Genomic DNA, 10,068 nt, shown 5'->3' on the forward strand with positions numbered 1-10,068 from the left:
CATAAAGACACATGTAACATTCAGTGAATGCTACCTTTTATCTTTATCTTTTACTTGTTTCAGTCATTAGACTGCGACCATGCCAGGGCACCACCTTGAAGAAGTTTTAGTCAAATGAATCAACCCCACTACTAATTTTTTTTAAAGCCTGGTACTTATTCTATCAGTCTCTTTGCTGAACTGCTAAGTTATGTGGATGTAAACACACCAATACTGGTTGCCAAGTGGTGGTAGGGGACAAACACACAAAAACACATGCATGCACACACACACATATATACGACAGACTTGTTTCAGTTTCAGTCTACCAAATGCACTCACAAGGATTTAGTTGGCCTGAAGCTATAGTAGAAGACACTTGCCTAAGGTACCATGCAGTGGGACTGACCCCAGAACAATATGGTTGGGAAGCAAGCTTCTTACCACACAGCCACGCCTATACTATTAAAAAAAAAAACAACTTGCCAGTAGAACAAGACAACCATGACACTCTGAAATAATGACAGCATAAACCATATAGAAATACCTATTCATTGCATTGTAAGTGACTGAGTATTCCAGACACTTGTATCCTTGATATAATTCTAAGGCAGAAATGCAACAGCACTATGAGTGATGAAGCTGACCCTTCAAATGACAGGCACAGTTTGTCTAAAGGTCTTCTGTCAGTTTCCATAAACCTAATTTCACAAAGCTAAGTCAACCCAACATAGAAAATCCTCGTCCAATGATGACATACAATGGGATACCTGAGAAACAACTCAATCACTGGACTATACTTGCGCTCTGTTTTTACTGTGCATTACATAACACACCTTGTGTAATTAGATTAAAACATTGTTTTATCATACATTGTATAGGTGCAGATTTTATCATACACTACATAGGTGCTGCATTGTAAGAAGTTTGCTTCCCAACCATATAGACTCTAGTTCAGTCTCATTGCATGGCACCACAGGCAAAGCCCTGTGAATTTGGTAGAGAGAAACTGAAAGAAGCCCTGTATGTGTACGTATGTATGAGTGAGTGTTACTGTCTCCTTGCTTTAACTTCATGTGATGTAAATGTGTGTCACTTTCATGATGCAAGCAGTGTCTTTTGTTTTCAATTTTCTATGAAAACATGTCTGGCCATGGGGAAATATTGCCATACTTGGAAACAGATAAGGGTTGACAACAGGGAGGGTATCCTGCTGTAGAAAATCTGGCTTGACAAATTCAATCCAACTCATGCAAGCATGGAAAAGCAGATGTCAAAACGATAATAATAATATACAACTATAACATAATGATACACCACATTCAATATTGTATAATATGTAAAAGGTGAGATTTAGTTGTGTGGACAGACCCTTTACACCACCAGCTTTGCATTGTGAATAGACATCTACTGCTGCATCTACACCCCACATTATTTAACACAGTGATTCTCAATTGGGGGGGGGCCATGCAAGCAAAATAATTGGATACCCATAGTAGTATATTAAGGGTCCATGAAAAAATTCTGCTTTAGATGTATTTATTGCAAGAAACAGCTGTTACTTTCTCTAACATTTTACATGGTTCAATCTACACCAGTTAATATGTGAAAGGCAACATAAGAATTTTGAAAGTATCTATAAAAATAGTTTTTCAACTCCAAGTAGCGACGGGGGTCCAACCAGAGTAAAATAGGAATCAAAGGGGTCCATAGATAAAAAATAGTTGAGAACCACTGATTTAATCCAACGCCTTCTTTTATCACTAATTACACTGAGCACCTAGTTTTATCACATGTCATAAATTGAAATTTATCATTGTTTACATAACACACCTAGATGATGCATTTACACTACACAATCCATCTGCCTTTCTAACACAACACACCTTTCTGTATTACACATCTAGTTATCTGTTTCTACTACATAATAGAGGTCTTCATTGCACAACATAACCTAAGCAAACATAGTTGTGCACTTTGCTAGCAATAGCAAAAAAAAAAACATTTCCCACTATCTTAAAAAAAGGTAGGACAAATTGTGTAATGTACTCCAAGATACACAATGTCTTAAAATGGATTGCTTGGTCACAGCTGGGTCAGGATCGTCTTGAGACTAAACAAGAATATCATATAACATAACACTACACTTGTCTGCATTTCACATTTGATGTGTGTGTTTGTGTGAGTGTAGGTAGACAGACAGATAGATATTTCTACATACAACTGGAGTTCTTTTGAAAACCTGAAAACTCCTTTAAGAGGAGATTTTGTGTGTGTGTGCATGTGCGTATGTTATGAAATTGTAGCTAACAGAGAGATACACACAGTGATGTCAATTATATGTAGAATCGACAGAACAGGCTCTCTGCCCCATTAGCAACTGCTCTGTTTCTGTAAATACTCAAACACCAACACTGTTGATAGGAAACAAGCATGCCATTCAGTAATTAGCACTAATTGATTAGACCGTGCAAGTACGCTTTTGTTTACGTGTTCCGACAGGAAGTGAATGCAAATCTGGCACCTTATGCTTATGTCCCTACATAGCGTGTGTGTTTGTGTGTATGCGTTTCTGAATGCAATCATTTATATACTATTGCCTAAATTCACTAGCATATTTTCAAACGATGTTGTTTATTACTCACGACTTCAATTCTCTCTGGAAATGATGACAGCTAGAAGAGGGCAAGTGCCCAGCCGGGAAGGTGATCAGGGTCTTCCTCGTCCCCCTTAGCTGACGGCACTCCATCCTTTTGGTGTGGTATCTTTGTTTACATTCTAAACGATGAATTCTTAATCTGTTTTTTCTTATGGTACAATGCACTTTGCCCCTTTTGCGCTTATTGTTTATATACACCCCAACATGTTTGTTTATCATCATCTTGTGTATCATCATTTTCTGTGGCCAATAAAGAGTAGTAGTAGTAGTAGTAGTAGTAGTAGTAGCAGCAGCAGCAGTAGTAGCAGTAGTAGTAGTAGTAGTAGTATGATCATATATACATACATATGTGTATACACACACCAGTAAACACAAATGCAAAACAAGTAGTACCCAAATACCCAAGGTAGAGTAATATGCTTTTATTAAAGCTGCGAAAATCTTCACAAACTGTTACTCAGAGTTTCACGTTGTCTTTCGTAGGGCAGTCGGAACTATACTGAATTAAAATTGTGATTTTATATATATATATATATATATATATATATATATATATAGGAACGTACACATATAAACTGGAGTATAAAACTAGACCATATACATATGTAACCTGTAGATACAAACAGAATCATACTTCTCATGGAAAAATTTAGTTGTGAATGGTGTTTACAAATTCTAGATAACAATTAATCAATCGACTATAACATAATAAAAGTAATATGTACGTGTGTGTGTGTGTGTGTAATTGATTAAGGAAACTGCAATGGGTGGGAAAGGAATGTGGCCATCTGCTACTGCATTCGAACGACAATATGCATGTGTGTGTGTGTGTGTGCGTGCGTGTATGTATGTGTGTGTGTGTGATGTATCTGAAGTGTATGTTATGCGTGCGCCAGTGTGCCGTGCTGTTGAACAAACAGAAAGCAGCTCCCTCGCCATCAACAAATATATCCAGATTTGCGCAGGGATCATTCAGAAAAGCAGGTTGTGTTATTTCCGACTTATTAATACATAAAATTTACTTCTGAGCGATTATTTTTTTTTATATTTTATTTTATTCATATATTTTATTTCTTTTAGTTTTTTTTTTGCGCCTGTGCTCTTTGTAAGCGCGCGTGTGTATGCGTGTGCCTGACAATACAATTTACATTAGGGAACAGGTGCTAACAGCATATAGGTAATTGTGTTAACGTATGTCATCAGTAGACAATAAACATAGGAGTGAAGAACAGGTTTCAAGGTAGAAAACGTATTTAGACAGGCTTGTTCTTATTTCTTTATCGCTTCAATCGACATTACGTCAGTATTGGAGAAGAATCCTGATAATTTTATATGGCAAATCCAATAACCAAACATTATAAATTTCTTCACTTGTTGGCTGACTTTTTATCATATCACAAATAATAATAATAATAATAATAATAATAATAATAATAATAATAATAATAATAAAATGTCTCTTGATTTATTAAAACATTTTCAGAGTTTTGCTTTCAATAAAATCAAAGCGATGAAAGTCGTTAGAAAACGATGAAATCAATTTTCCCTTTTGTCTGCCCTCTCCGCCACACGTCACTGCTCACCGAATGTTTTTGCTATTATGTGTGTATGTGAAGCATTGCATGTGTGTAATATTGAATTAAATAGCTGTACTACTTAATTCAAAAACACTTTCCAAGAAATCGGTATGCGGTCAATGACTTGAGGGAAACAGCAACCAAAACTTCCACGGCATTCTTAGATAAAGAAAGCACATATTAGAGAGATAACATAATCCTGCATAGTCCTAAAAAGACGAGATGGTCACAACTAGAATGCATTTGACCGATCAGAGTTGATTTGGAGCTAGACAACAACTTCAATACTGTTATTGAAATACTGGTTTCAAACTGTGGCACAAGGCCAGCAATTTCGAGGGAGGGACTAAGTCGATTAAATGACCTCAGTGCTCAACTAGTACTTATTTTATCGGCCTTGAAAAGGATCAAAGGCAAAGACGATCCTGGCGGCATTTGAACCCAAAACGTAAAGACGGACGAAATGCCGCTAAGCATTTTGCCCGGCGTGCTAACGATTCTGTCAGCTTGCTGCCTTATGGTTATCGAAATAAAACTATTCCAATACAGGATTGTGAAAAGAACAGCTTCATATGACCAATATTTATTTTGCAATTCCTATTGACAGCATCAATTCCCTTCTCACTTATCTTCACAATGGAAGCATAAAATCTGTAACAACCTGTACTTATAATAAATGAACAGAGGGCTGCCTCACACTTAGCCAGGGGTAAAAGATAACTTACCTCTCGGATAAGCCGCCAGCTTTATCCCAAACAATATTCCTATCTCAAGCATCTACATTTCCTAAATATGTAAATAAATGAACTGGAACAAAACGTCCAATTCAGCCACGACGAAATTGAAGTAGCTATTTGTGAGTAGACCCTGTCTGTTCTATGAGACTTAGAACCTAAACCCCTGTAAGTACTAAAACGAGTAGTTAGGTTAATTAAAACAAAAGTATACAACAAATTATGGCAACCTGTGGAAGAAGCCTTAATTCAATGCTTCAACGTTGTACCTTGCCAAACTGATGAAACGATACCTTTATCGGATTTGATTGGGGATAATTAACATGCACTGTAGAACTGTAAATGCTTTAAATTATTACTTTAAAGGCAGTCGAGATAGGAGAAAGTGTACAGCGGTGAACAAGTAAGCTTTCAGTTTATAGTTACATCCTTCGAAATCCCGCCGAGTTCGAACCCTAGCAGTCTTAGTCTTTCATCCTCATCCTTTCAGGGTCGATAAAATTCAGAACACTGAGTTCGATACAAACAACTATACAAATATCTGAGATTGTGTTATATATATATATATATATATATATATATATATATATATATATATATATATATATATATATATATATATATATATATGTATATATATATATATATATATATATATATATATATATATATATATACTCGTAACAAAGCTAATTCTGAAGAAGAAATTATTGAAATTTAAAAAGACTCCCTTCAACCTATGAAATCTCAAATGAAAGGTTGTAATTCTCGACGGCACGGATCTGCCCCTTCCTTCTCGTTGTATGGGCCCTCTTGATTGAGTTCTTCAACGTAACAATATCACAAACTAGTCTTCGATAAATAGTTGCAATTAAAGAACATAATTAGCGAATGCAAATATGTCGGGATCAAGCTAACAAGGAAGCCTCTATATGGCCGCGTAACCTGCTAGAAATAGCAGCCAAAACTCACTCAAATGACACCCCACCACCACCGTCTTAGAAAAGGTGCAATGAGGTACTGGATTCCTTGAGCACAGGAAAAAGACAGGGTGGTTCACAGAGAAGTCTTTGTTCACAGGTCTGCTTCATCAGTGATGACCTAGGGCTACACAATAAAAACTGTCGGTATTATTAAAATAACTTTTTGTAAGGGTTCGGAAAACGAATTCCCAATCAATACGAATATTTAATACTGACCCATATAAAAATGTTTTTTGTCTTAATATATACGTATGTATGTATACAGGTATGCGTGTATATATATATATATATATATATATATATATATATATATATATATATGGCGGTGCCCCAGCATGGCCACAGCTCATGAGCTGAAACTAGATAAAATGAAAAATGAAAATGATATATATATATGCATACACATGAATGATCCTCATCGCAAAGGCCAAAGAACAACTTCAGACATGTACCATATTATATAATATTAGTGAACTAATCATATACACAGGGTATATATAGATGGGTGTATGCATGCAAACTGTATACATTATATGCTATGTGTTATTAAAGTAATCTTTAAAATAATACAAGAACCCCCAATGAGGTGATTCGGAATCAATATTTTTTTTTTCTTCTTTCCAGAAAAATCTAACAAATGGTTGAATGTTGCTTTTATGAACTAATGTCAGTTAACTTTTCTCCATTCACCACCAGCTAAGTGAATTGCGACTACAATGTATGTCTTGTCATGTGTTGAAATAATACAATAAAGTTAAACATACAAACTAGTTCAAAACCGAGACAACTTCCCTATCAATTCACTGCTCAACATTATTAAACTGTAATATAAGCAACACTTATTCGTGTTTACTCGCAAGCATTTTTGTTGTCGTTTAAACCCAAATAAGCTCTGGTCGAGTACATCTACAGAGACAAAGGCATTCCAGTCCTACCTACCATGGCTTTTTGTTTATCAAAACATATCTAGAACATTTTCCTTTCTGAAAACGGCAGCGTATGATTTGAGAGGAAATATGACCATTATTTTAACAGGGCTAGCGACAACTCCCTTAGGTTTCCTGAGATGGATGGCACCTCATTCATTTGCAGTCTTCTTCATATTCTGGCATTAATAAAGCGTTGTGGTGTTAGTTAACCAATGAAACTTAACTATAGTTAAATGGGAGTTTAAAGGAGGAGAATTAACAAACACTGTTTGCAATTTGATTCAAGCGAATCCAAAGACCCAGTCTTCGGTGAAGCAATGATAGATATATTCAGCCTTGACTGCTCGAGAGAATACAGACCATATGGATGTTTTGGTATAAAGTATTAGGGTTTGATTAAATTAAGATGTTTACAATAACCTGATGTCAGACTTGACAACTGAATATAAATCTGATAATGCATCATTAGATTATTTACACATGTGTTTATTTACCTGAGTATCTCATAAAACACGAAGATAAACGAACACACTTGTGTGTGGATGTGTATGTATGCACATACAGATCGCATACACACTCAGACTGATGGTTACTCGCTGTTCTATAGAATATTATAAATAGCCCGTCCTAAAGATACATGAAAATATTCACGCCAACAAAAGCGATAACAATACAGTTTATTCCAAAAGTTTAAATATAGTAATTTATATAAATATATGATTTGATTTATCATATTTCTCATCGTAATTGTTATGTGCAACACAAGCACAACTCTTATATATCAATTCAACAAATCCTAATTCTATAAGTAAATATGGAAATAAATGACGTTATCCTTGTATGAAATAAGGAAAGATTGTTCAATTAAACTAAAGAGAATATCATTTTCAAAGTTCATCCATGTACATACATTCATCGATTATGGATAGAAATTAGTGGTAAGACGGTGGCGTTGTCCCCAAAGTACAAGGCCATATGTTTAAAAGTTACTGGTAGCTTTATGAAAAGATATTTAGCCGATGCAATTCCACATCTGATAAAAATGGTACAGTCTCCACTTCATTGTTTACAGACTGGAATTACAAAAGGCGTACAAAACACCTGCTTCAATTCAAATGTAAGATTTCACGGCATCATATGATGGAATAAAAACATGATTAAATTACATAAATATATATAAACACATAGTTATGTGTATGCGATAAGTCTCACTAAATGTATGGCTATAATATACACACACACACACACATATATATATATATATATATATATATATATATACACACACACACACACAGAGTCGTACATATGTAGGAACTTACCGGAATGTGTATATATATATTTTAATATTTCACTTCAGCAGAGCGAGTCATAGATATATAGAGACTTATCGGAACATATATTCACACACACACATACACACACGTGCGTGTGTGTGTGTGTGTATTACTGTATATGTGGGTCCAAAGAAATTATATCTGGTAAACAATCATCGACCCCGAGGGACTGCAGACGTCGGATATACATTTGTCTATAATCATAAGTATGTGTATATGACTATATATCTGTGTGCGTGTATATATGTGTGTTTGTATAAATGACTACATAGACATGATGAAAATGTATGTCCGCGCCTGTGCCTGGGTGTGTATGAATATGTGTGCATGTATTCTCGGCCCTAACTGATTGAATGGATCGTTACATTTTCAAATAGAAACAATCTGAGGTATTAATGTTCAACAGAATAAAATTTTGACAAATTTTCGCAGAAATTATTTAATCAATTTCCGTTTAAGGTGCATGTGTATTTAGCTGCATAGTTATCGGTTTATATATACAAGTCACTCAACTATAATTGTATATACATATATACACGCAAACACAATTATAAACACATATACACACTGTACGTGTGTGTATGGCTCTATATACTTATGCGTGAGTATATAGTTACGTATGCATAAATATACGGCAATACTTTCTATCTGAATGTATTTATATATATATATATATATATATATATATATGCATTACATATTTTGTAAATACAATTATATAAACAGAAATACACACATACACACACGTGTATACACGCACACCACATCATTTGTAATTGAGAGCCCGTCCCATCGTTGATTTCATATTTCCACCGTATATGAACTCTGACTGAAAATTCAGATTTACCCATGGATCAATTTTGAGTTATTTTGTCTTGTAGACTTTATTAAATTAGTCTGTATCGAACTTAAACTAAAATTACAGTGTTTGTAAAGCAAATATAATGTAGCGATGAAAACGCTCTCAGGTCCCCATGCAACATATATACACGCTACTCGCAGAACTGTTCACAAAGCAAGGGGTTGCATTTAACCCCATCACTCAAAAATAGCTTTTTCCGGGCAGATTGTTAGTGAATGGGGGTATTGTTTTATGACAATATTTTAATTAAAAAGTAATACACTCTGATATCGAGGCCAACAGATATGCAGAAATTAACGTGAAACCGATCTCTTTAACACACACACATACATAAATAAATACGTACACATACATAACACTGAAGTGGTAGCAGTAGCATGCCATTCGAGAGAAGAGCGAGAGACGGAATTTCCTCAAATTCTATCTGTAATAATACCATCAGATCGAACCTATCGCGAAGACTAAAGAACTATAAATGTTGAGAAAGGAATCAGCAAGGATTTGATACTTTAATTACGACATTTAACAGCTAACTTACCTTGAAAACATCAAAAACATACTGGATGAGGGTAAAACCATAACACCTGACGGCCATGTTCTTTACTGCTGGCAAAGTCGGACATTTTGATTGGACGAAATCTCAAAATTTCAACCAATCAGAGAAACTGACATATAATGGTAGTAAAGGAAGATAAGACAACTCAAACTTGAGAAGACTCCCCTTTCCATCTCTAAAAATGATACATAATTTTTGTATTTTGACTGTTTCCTAAAAATGTTCTTTCAAATATGTTTATGGATGGAAGAGACTTTACAAATATAATTTCTACTTATTGATTATTGCAGAACAAATTGGAAGTAAACTGAGAAAGTACTTTCTAATCCCTTTCTTTGTGATAGTTGACTGTAAAAAAAAAAAACTTTTGTTAAGTTTAAAAAGAAGAAGCATTACTTCCTTTGCATCAGTCTAAATGGTAAAATTAATATGAGAAGAGGAATAACTAAGTG

The 10,068-nt window shown here is 34.8% G+C and overlaps 1 protein-coding gene across 2 annotated transcripts in view; it reads right to left on the reverse strand.

Moving 5' to 3' along the window:
- Positions 1-9,710, reverse strand: part of LOC106872045 (polycomb group RING finger protein 3) — a 98,294-nt gene extending 88,584 nt beyond the window's left edge. For both annotated transcript variants that reach the window (XM_014918883.3, XM_089365926.1), the window contains exon 1: positions 9,599-9,710. The gene's annotated coding sequence lies outside the window, so the exon portion shown is untranslated. The remainder of the gene's footprint in view (positions 1-9,598) is intronic.
- Positions 9,711-10,068: the final 358 nt, after the last annotated feature.

Source organism: Octopus bimaculoides, chromosome 18 (assembly GCF_046866305.1).
Source record: "Octopus bimaculoides isolate indiv1 chromosome 18, ASM4686630v1, whole genome shotgun sequence".
Classification (NCBI taxonomy): Eukaryota; Metazoa; Mollusca; class Cephalopoda; order Octopoda; family Octopodidae; genus Octopus; species Octopus bimaculoides.